Below are 11220 nucleotides of genomic sequence, written 5' to 3' on the forward strand. Positions count from 1 at the left end.
TGGATGGGGACAGAATGCTGCTAGAAGACTGTTATTAAAAAAATGTGGAGTTTCAATGAGTTGTCCTTCTTGTAAACTTTTAAATAATGGGTGGGGATATAGCAACACAGTCCACTGAGTGAAAATATAAGAACGTTTGCTTCTTTGGACACTCACCTTAAATGCATTGCCTCGAATTATGATAGATTATATATCTATATGATTATTTACAACCATGGTATTGGAGGGGAGCTGCTGTTAAGTAACGGATAAGTTTCTTGCTGCCTTTTTAGCCTCTTCAAACTCAGGGGGCCCTATTGTATACTAAGCTGCAATGGTGCAGAGGCCTGAACCGCTACAGCAAAAGCAGGGCAGGCGGGTTCAAGGCCCTGCTCTGTGCACGGGAGAGCAAGCAGCGCAGCTTGAACTCCAGCATCCTTTGCACCAGTGGGACCCGTCAGCAATAGCTGCCAACACTGCAGCTGATGGAAGAGATTCTGGGATTCCAGGATACATTAACTGTGCTATCTTTGAAATGCCGCATTATATGACATTGGACTATTGGGTCCTCCTCTGACACAGTATCACCTGCTGTGACTGACTGGCTGCCTCCCTCCAGGGTCCCAGGAGGAGAAAGGTCAGTCCGACGCTGCCACCTGAGATGCTTTAGCTGGAGATGCCTGTGATTGAACCGGCACCTTCTGCAGACAAATTACAATTGATACTTGGGGCTATCCGATAAAGACCTTCCAAGAGAAGGAAGCAGCAGCCAAGGCCATCTTGCCTCCTGCATATGTCAAAACGTTGGTGTTACAGTTTTTTAATTATGATGCCTGCCAATTTATCTGCTGTTTCTCTCATTATTTTCTCTAAATAAAGATTGAAGCTGCCTAATGAGAGAAAGCTCCCTTGGCAACTCCATGAATAACAATGAACCAGTCTGCTATTGCTTATCGAAATGGCTCTGCTGTGTGCTGCTTTCCCCCCCTGAAAAGATGCCATCGGGCTGATCAATGGCCCCTCCGGGTTCCTATAGGTCCTTCTTTGCCTCAGTTTGTCATCAGAACTCTCCAGGTATTAGGGAGTCTATAAATAATGGAAATTGAAAGAAAAATGGTACATGAGGTACTGAAAGCACAGCTGGTTTGTACGACATATGATCAGCAATGTTATATTTGCCTTGGCTACCTAGTAGGGCCAAAGATAAAACTTTGGCACACACAACTGGATTACCTTGCTTTGTTTCTAACTGAATGGATTCTTGTTTAAGATAAAACAGCTTTTGCAGATATATCCTAACAATAGAAAACTGACCTCTGCTCCTTCTACACACCTCAGGAGAAGGGGCAGAGGTTCACTTTATTGCTTTTCCAATTAGAAATACAACAAAGCATGTCTGGATTGGGTCAGAACCACATGATGAGGTCACTGGCCCTACCAAAAGTGGCAATCTGTTTGGAAAGGGAAGACCATATCCTGATCAGAGCTATCCTAACAGTTCCATAAAATGCTGGCGTAACTTAGAGGTCACAAAAATCAAGTGTGTTTTCTCAGAATAACCCTTTTCCTCTGTGTCAGAATGTAGGAACTGTTTTGTGTTATTCCAAAGGTTTGGCCTAAATCCATACAATAGCATTTACACAACATGTCTCCCGTTCAAAATATGTCAGTTAATTATTGCAGTAGTTCTCACAAACAGCCCTGTAAGAAAACTATGCAAAATTGTACTGCTCAAGAAGGCTTTTCTGTGCAGGGGATAGGGCTGCACTGCACAAAATGGTTTTACAAACTTCTTTGGTTTTGATTACGTCTTGATTAAGGACTGTGTTCTATACTGTTGTGTTTAGCTTATTGTAAGTAGGATCCTATTTATGTAATTTCTGAACCACTTCATGTGTCATGTGAATAGTGAGAGCCAGTCTGGGGTAGTGGTTAAGAGTGCGGACTCTAATCTGGGAGAACTGGGTTTGATTCCCCAGTCCTCCACATACAGTTGCTGGTGTGACCTTGGGTTAGTCACAAGTTCTCTCAGAGCTTTTCTCTCAAGAGCAGACCTCAAAAGAGCTCTCTCAGCCCCATCTACCTCACAGGGTGTCTATTGTGGGGAGGGGGAGGGAAAGGAGATTGTAAGTCACTCCGAGTGAAGAGCAGGGTGTAAATCCAATCTCTTCTTCTTGTTGTGTTATGTTTCATTTCTTTCTGATGGTTCCAGACTTCTGAAATCCTAATGCACTGGTTATTGAATGTCCCAGTTTTTGTGAGTGTGCTGGCTCACTGTGTAATCTGCCTTGAGTCCCTGTGAGAAAGGTGGACTATAAAGAACCTAAATAAATAAAACAGGCTAATATTATACTCCTCTTGCTAAACGGGTGATTGACACAACTGGGTTTCTGACAGAAGTGGAATTTGAAGCCACCAGCTACACCTTAAGTTTCTAAATTCTTGGCCCTTCCATGACAAGCTGGACAAGATCCCCCCCACCCCTGGCTGCTTTCGTTCAGGAAAATGGTGTGGAGGTAAGGCAGGATCCCCTCTTCCCTGCACAGTCCCAATCCAAATCACACCTCTATGATGCTTCTAAATGGAGTTGCCACTGAGAACTCACAGCTGTAGTGTGGCTGCAAGTCCCCATGGCAAGCTCATGTAAAGAGTAATGTGTAGTTTGGCACTCAGCGGCAACTTTTCTGAGCAATTTTTGTGCCGCACGCATTCTTGTAGGTTACAGCCTACTTCTGGCTATTCTAATTTTGCAGCTAAAGAAGAAAATAAACAGAATGGATTCCTCCCCCCCCCCCACACACACACCCATCATTTGGCAAGGAACCAGTGGTATAGAATACCCACAGCCCTCTGTCTAATCCAGTAAAGACACCCTGCCCTTGCACCAATGGTACACTAACCGAGCACCACCATAGGAAAGGAATCCCACGCTGGGCACAAGTGAGTAAGCAGCCAGCATGGAGCAGACAGTTGACCAGAGACAAGAGACAGCCAGGCAGCCCTGCTGGGTGGGCCCAGGCATGACTCCCAGGCATGGAAGCTGGTGCATCTGTCCCTGGAGGGCGCTCCCCTCCCCCAGCAACAACGCATGGGGAGCTATCAGCAATCCCAAGCACTGTGTGCAACCCTAAAGCACACTGGCAGCCCCCATCCTGGGCAAAGGCACCACAGAGGCGTTGCACTCACTCAGGGGCACACTGGCGGCCATCCACCTCTGCCTTCCGCATGCCAAAGTCACAATCCACATGAGGCTGGGTGGGGGAAATCCCCCTGGAGGGAAGAAAATGTCGTTCCCAACAGGAAGCAGAAGGGCAGAGAATATGGGGAACATGTTTCAGGGTCACCAAAAGCTAGCAAAGGGTGTTGGGGGGGGGGGGTTGGGCTAAACCACTCCTCTGGGGGGTACACTGCAGCACAAGGGAGAGGCTGCTCCCCCAAACAAGCTGCAGAGAGGTGATCTGATCTCCTCCCATCATGATGCTGTGGCTGGTCCCTGCTCCTCCCACATGCCCCAGGCAGCGCTTGGCGGGGGGGGGGGATTATTTCAGTGACACCCACTGGAATGTGGTGTGCCACAGGGAGCTATTCTCTCCCCAATGTTGTTTAATATCTATATGTGCCCCCTTACTGTCAGGACCCACAGTTAAACAATCGAGTACACACTTTTGGAAAGGTTATACTTTATTGCTAGTACTATGGTTGCAGGAGGAGCTGTGGTGGCTCGAGTGGTTAAGACACTGAACTGCAGGCTGTGGAAGGTCAGTAATTCAGCAGTTCGAGACCTGAGTGCCGCATGACGGAGTGAGCTCCGATCTCTAGTTCCAGCTCCTGCCAACCTAGCAGTTCGAAAGCAAGAAATTGCAAGTAGATAAATAGGTACCACTTCGGTGGGAAGTTAACAGTGTTCCGTGCGCCTTGGTGTTTAGTCATGCCGGCCACATGACCACGGAAATGTCTTCGGACAGCGCTGGCTCTTCGGCTTTGAAACGGAGTTGAGCACCGCAACCCTAGAGTCGGATTCGACTGGCTTTCGAGCAAGGGAACCTTACCTTTACTTTACCTTATGGTTGCAGGAACAAGTTCACTGTTAGCAATAACTACCACCCATAAAGCAGATAGAGATATTCAAATGCACACCCCCCACCAACCATGGGCCAATCGGCCTGACTCCCGTGGGCAGGAAGGAGGGCCAAGGCAGTTAGAGCCAAGGCTGGGAAACAAAACTAGTCACACCGTTAACTGAGGGGCCCGTTCGTGGGAAGGGCGGGGTATAATGCAATGAAATAAAAAAAATAAAAATGGGAAGACACTACACAGGCAGGCTACAAGGTCAGCGATAACAAAGGAATGCGGCATCAACTGGTACATAGGTCATGAAAGTGAACCCGGGCCCATAAACAATATGGCAGCATAGCTGACACTTACCCAGATTATCCAGAGGTACAGGCTGGGTTGTCACCAAGATGCAGATGACACCCAGCTCTATCTACTGATGGATGGCCACCGGGACTCATCCCCAGAAAATCTAGACAGGGCATTACAAGTCGTGGCTGGATGGTTGCAACAGAGCTGACTGAAACTGAATCCACCGAAGATGGAGGACCCACACCTGGGTTGCGGGGGACTGGGATTTGGGCTCCCAGCCTTTGACAGGGACCCACTGGTGCTGGCACCGGTGAAGAGCCTTGGGGTGCTCCTGGGTGCCTCATTGACTATGGAGGCCTAGGTCACCGCCACTTCCAGGTCTGCCTTTTTTCATCTGAGGCAGGTCAGGCAACTGGCCCCATATCTCACCCCCTGTGACCTGGCTACAGTGACCCATGCAATGGTCACTTCCAGATTGAATTATTGTAATTCTCTCTACGTGGGGCTGCTCTTGGCTGTGCTCTGGAAACTGCGACTGGGGCAGAACACAACAGCTCGGGTGCTGACTTCGTCGTTTGTGCGGACGCATATCCACCTGGTGCTGCGTAAATTGCACTGGCTGCCTGCGGGACCTTTTACAGTTCTGCAGGGCCTGCACGATGGAGCTCTCCCACCAGGCTTTTAGCTGAGGTGGCAGACGTCCACACCCTATTGAGCCTCCCCTCAAGCAACCCCAATCTGAATGACCCCAAATTGTAGTAGACCCCATCTGTTGAGGCTCTGGAGTATCAGGATCTATAACTTGTATTTTAATTTTGATGGATTTTAATTGGTTCTAACGGTCATTGGCGTATTTATATACCTGTTGCCTGGTATGATGGAACCCGTCCTGAGCCTGCTATGCGGAGAGGGCGGGATATAAATCCAATCAATAAATATGGAGAGAAGAGGGGGTGTTGCAGGTCCACCCGGATGGAGGAGGTCCTCTTTGTACCACTGGACATGGTCACAGAGTGCAGGCAGCACCTCCTCTAGCTGCAGCTGATCCACCTCTGCCCGCATTGCTGCCTCCTCCCAGTGCAAAACCCACAGCCGACTCAATGGGCACATGGTAAGTCAGGTGGGGTCTGGGCCACTCACTGTGCTGCCTTCTCCTCCCTTCCCGCCACAGGGGCACTGTCCAGTTTGGTGTCGTGGTTAAGTGTGCGGACTCTAATCTGGGAGAACCGGGTTTGATTCCCCACTCCTCCACTTGCACCTGCTGATGTGACCTTGGGTCAGTCACAAGCTCTGGCACAGCTGTCCTTGAAAAAGAGCAGTTTCTGTCAGAGTTCTCTCAGCCCCACCCACCTCACAGGGTGTCTGTTGTGGGGAGGGGAAGGGAGAGGAGTTTGTAAGACGCTGTGAGACTCCGAGGGAAGGGCGGGGTATAAATCCAATCTCTTCTTCTTCCTGGGGAGAGGGGCGTTGTTTGCCCTGTGCTTATAAGAGGCTGCCGGCTGCCCCTGGACAAGCTAGGAATAGTAGATCCACACAGAACTGTGGCAGCACCCCCCCCCTTGCTTGGCCTTCCCTAACTAGCCTTGTTGGCTGTGTTTGCCTGACCTGCTGGGCAACAGGACTGCCTTCTCCCCCTTTGCAATGAGGGCTGAACACATGAAGCTGACTTATGCTGAATCGGACCATTGGCATGTAGAAGTTACACTGACAATGCTGTTGGGGTTGCTGGTGGTGTACCTCCCAATGAGATGGTGAATCTTCAGGGTCCACCAGCGGACTTGGTTGCAGTCCTAACTCCTTCCAGGCTGGGGCTTCAGACAAGGCTCTCTGCCTGTAAAGATGCTACAAGACTCCTATTTGTTTTGGCTGTAACAGACCTGTTACATTGCCCTGGAGTTTAACCCCTGGTTTACGCACACAGTTGTCCCTTCCATGAATGAACTACAGTTAGTAGGTGATAGTTACCACAGTTTCTCCCTCCCCAACTCCTGCAACACAGACTTCCAAGCTTGGGGTTTTGCACTAAGGGTCTTTAAAGTTCTGATGGCGGGGAGGAGAAAGAGCAGAACACGTGCATTTCTAACATTGTTCTGAGTGCTCCTGCAGAAAACAGAGAACCAAATAGAGGCAGGAAGGCTCAGGGGGGGAAATCAGAAAAACAATGGGTGGGTAGGTGGGTTTGCTATTTATTTAATTAATTTGATTTCCTAGGCCCTACAAGTAGGGCTCGGGTGGCTATACAAGCATGTGAAACAACATTTAAAACAATCCAATAATAAATAACAGTAAATAAAAACATTATATGTATCCTATATAAGATGGTGGAAGGATCTTAACTCCCCAGCCTCCCTGGGGGGGAAGGGCCCTCGGGGGAGGGGGAATTGTATGAGAGTGCCAGAAGAAGTCCTGCTGCTGTCCTCAACCAAAAGTCCGGCGGGACATCTCCGCCTTGCATGTCCTGTAGAAAGGTAACAGCTCCCGCAGGGCACGGATGTCTTCCGGCAGAGCATTCCACCTGGTTGAGGGCAGCCGGGCTTCTCTTGGGCCAGGGACCACCAGCAAGTTCTTATTTCCTGAGCATAATGCCCTTCCAGGGGCATACTGGGAGAGGCGGTCCTGAAGGTATGTAGGTCCCTGACCACTAAGGGCCTTAAGGGTCAATACCAAAACCTTGAACCTGATCCGGTGCTCCACTGAGAACCAGTGCAGCTCATACAGCACTGGTTGGATGTGTGCTGTTCAGGAGGTCCCTGTAAGGACCCGCATGGCTGCATTTTGGACCAGTTGACGCTTCTGGGTCAGGTGCAAGGGCAGGCCCACGTAGAGCGAATTACAGTAGTCCAGCCTGGAGGTGACCGTTGCATGGATTACCGTGGCTAGGTCAGGGCGAGACAAGTAGGGAGCCAGCTGCCTAACCTGGCGAAGTTGGAAAAATGCCAGGTTCACAACCTGGGCTTCCATGGATAAAGAGGAGTCCAGAGTCACGCCCAGACTCTTGACGGACTGTGCCGGTGACAGAGGCACACCCTCAAGAGTTGGGAGCTGGCAACCCAATCGAGCCTCCCCCCCTATCCAGCCACAGAACCTCCATCTTTCCTGGGTTCAGTTTCAGTTGACTCTGTTTTAACCATCTCACCACAGCCTCCAAACCCTCGGCTAGATTCCCAGGGATGGTATCTGGCCTGTCGCCCATCAACAGATATAGCTGGGTGTCAATGCCATATTGATGGCATCCCAGTCCAAAACTCCACACTAGCTGGGTGAGGGGGTGCATACAGATGTTGAACATCAGGGAGAGAAGTGCCCCTTGAGGAACCCCCCATTCCAGTGGGTATCTCAAGGACACTGTCCCTCCCAGCACCACCTTCATTGTTTTCTGAGAACAAAAATTACAGTAACAGATAGCAATAATTTTTGTGTATACTGTACACATGCAACACATTTTCAAGTGTATGTATTTGTTTAAATTGACTTATTCTGTCCACTGCTAATGTACTTTAATATATACAAAATACACAACTAAATAGTTCAATATTGCAAAGTTTTAACTCGATACCTCCAAAATGTGCTATCCCTATTAAAGGTAAAGGTTTCCCTTGCTTGAAAGCCAGTTGAATCCGAATCTAGGGGACGGTGCTCATCTGTTTCCAAGCAGAAGAGCCAGTGCTGTATGAAGACATTTCCATGGTCATGTGGCCGGCATGACTAAACACCAAGGCACATGGAACGCTGTTACCTTCCCACCAAAGTGCTACCTACCCTGTTTCCCCGAAAATAAGACCTACCCAAAAAATAAGCCCTAGCAGGATTTCTATGCATTTGTGGTATAAGCCCTAGTGTGTCTTCTTGAGAAAAAATAAATATAAGACAGTGTCTTATTTTTGGGGAAACATGGTATTTATCTACTTGCAGTTTCTTGCTTTCGAACGGCTAGGTTGGCAGGAGCTGGGGCCAGAGATGGGAGCTCACTCCGCCACGCAGCACTAGGGTCTTGAACTGCCATGCTACTGACCTTCCGGTCTGTAGCTCAGCGTCTTAACCTCTGAGCCACCGTGGCCCCTATCCCTATTATGATGGGATTTATACTTTATTACTACAAGAGGTGTTGTTTTCTATTTTCAGCTTTCCCCCCCATCTCTCAGAGGGCAAGAAATATGCATGTCCTAAGGTAATACAGCAGTTTGCAGCTCTCTCTCTCTCTGGTATTGCACGTATTTGTTTTTTTGCTTCTAGAAAACAAAGCTATTGATACTATTACATTTACACTGGCATTCTCTCACTGACCCTCCCTTCTGTGCATGTGTATTGAGCATGTGTTTTGCTTAATCATTGTTTTTATGCATTTCAAAAGTTTATTTTACTGTTTTTGATAGTCTGCTGTTTTGGGAATCCTAAACTGGGTGGAAAAGCAGAATAAAAAGATTTTAAATAAATAAAAATATGCCAGAGAGCACATTTGTATGCACTAAATTATACATAAAGCTTTTTATATTTTTAAAGCAGTAAAATAAGTCTGTTTAATAAAATAAGCTTTAGTAAAGGTAAAAGTTTCCCTTGCTCGAAAGCCAGTCGAATCAGACTCTAGGGATGCGGTGCTCATCTATGTTTCCAAGCCGAAGAGCCAGCGCTGTCCAAAGACGTTTCCGTGGTCATGTGGCTGGCATGACTAGACACCAAGGCACACAGAACGCTGTTACCTTCCCACTGAAGTGGTACCTATTTATCTACTTGCAATTTCTTGCTTTCGAACTGCTAGGTTGGCAGGAGCTGGGGCCAGAGACGGGAGCTCACTCCATCATGTGGCACTCGGGTTTCGAACTGCTGATCTACCGACCTTCCGGTCTGCAGTTCAGTGTCTTAACCACCTGAGCCACCGCTGCCCCCAAAATAAGCTTTATAGACATTTAAATTAATCCAAAATTTCAATTTTCCCTGGCTTTAGAATTTCTGGAAATTTTATTTCCCTAGTATTAATCTATTAGAAGTGATGGGGAATTTCTCTGAGTGCTGTGCCTCCCTAGCTTTACATTCTACAAAACAATCCAATTAATGAACCGACATCATTTTTCAGCTCATGAATTATCTCCTAACTCCTCTAGGGGGCGCAGGATGCTTATCTCTACTATTTTATGCCAAATAGTGTAGCTGGAAGGGAGAGTACAAAATGTTATTTTGTGCAGTTGCTGCTGTTATTAATAGATTGTACTTAGGTGCTCTCTTCCCCAGGAATGGCCAGGCTGCCAGGCTGCAGGCTTAAAAGAACTAAATAAATCTGTTTTGCTCCACAGGGATTAATAGATACATTTTGGATTCTAAGTAGAACGGAAGGAGGACCAATGCTGCACAGATCCAAGTTTGCCAGTAGACACAACAGACTGGAGAGAACTCTGATAGTGTATCAGCCTGAATTGATCTAAGAGGCCTTGGCTAGCTTTCCCCCTCTCCTGGAGTCACTGTCTGGCCCTGGACAAATCATGTCAGCCTCAGTTCCTGAACCTTTCTACATGAGGAAGAGCTGTTTCTGTTGCTGAACACAAATTAAAGGTAAAGGTTTCCCTTGCTCGAAAGCCAGTCGGGTCCGACTCTAGGGTTGCGGTGCTCATCTCCATTTCAAAGCCGAAGAGCCAGCGCTGTCCGAAGATGTTTCCGTGGTCATGTGGCCGGCATGACTAAACACCGAGGGACACAGAACGCTGTTACCTTCCCACCGAAGTGGTACCTATTTATCTACTTGAAATTTCTTGCTTTCGAACTGCTAGGTTGGCAGGAGCTGGAACTAGAGACAGGAGCTCACTCCATCATGCGGCACCCGGGTCTCAAACTGCTGAACTACTGACCTTCCACAGCCTGCAGTTCAGCGTCTTAACCACTTGAGCCACCACAGCTCCTGAACACAAATTAAAACTAGGCTAATACCTGGGACCCAGCAGAAAAAAGTAATGAAATATACTTTGTAGTTACCATCAATTCCCAGCTAAAGATTCCACCATCTTAGGCTGGTCTACCATCCTTTTTAAAAAAGACACTTCTCTTTAGAAGGCACATTTGGCCTGTATAAGACCTGCAGCCAGGGGTCATTTCGTAGAAAAAGAGGTGCATGAACTCATTAGCATAACATATGTGCATATGCCACACACCCTGACATCACCAGAAGTGTGTCAGAAGGCAACACCCACTGCTCAGGCTCAGTCCCAAAAATCTCCAGGTATTTCCCAACTCAGAGCTGGCGAGCCTACCTGGAGAAAAACTGCTTCAAAAGCACAAAAGCACAAAGAAAATTTGTAGCAGGGGATCAGCTTTTGTGAGCCACTGCTCTCTTCTACAGATACTTCATCGCTGAAGAAGTGATCAGTGACCCAGTTATGAACAGAGGCTACAGTTCCCACATTTGCAGAAGTCTATAGATATGGGCAACATCCTCCTCACTTGCTACCTACATGTAATGGCTGATGACTCTGTTTCAATGTATCTGAACAAGAGTGCATGAACACGAAAGCTTATACCCAGAATTAAACTTTGTTGGTCTTAAAGGTGCCACTGGACACAAACTTTGCTCTATTGCTTCAGACCCACCTGCATCTATGCAAACCTGAATTATTCAAGAGGGCTCTTTTACACAGGCAATAAAAAGACTTCACAAAGCTACTTGAACAAATTAATAGGTAGATCCAATACCTCCTGTCCACATGCTTAAGGTAGGGTAGCAGCTCAATATTTCATTAGGAGTGGTACTTAAGAATATCTGTTCCAGTGCAACAGAACAAAGTTTGAGTTCAGTGGCACCTTTAAGACCAACAAAGTTTATTCACATGAAAGCTTAGACTCAGAATTAAACTCTGTTGGTCTTAAAGGTGCCACTGGATTCAAGCTTTGTTT

This window comes from Gekko japonicus, unplaced genomic scaffold, assembly GCF_001447785.1.
Source record: "Gekko japonicus isolate JY-2015 unplaced genomic scaffold, Gekko_japonicus_V1.1 scaffold37, whole genome shotgun sequence".
In the NCBI taxonomy this organism is placed as follows: Eukaryota; Metazoa; Chordata; class Lepidosauria; order Squamata; family Gekkonidae; genus Gekko; species Gekko japonicus.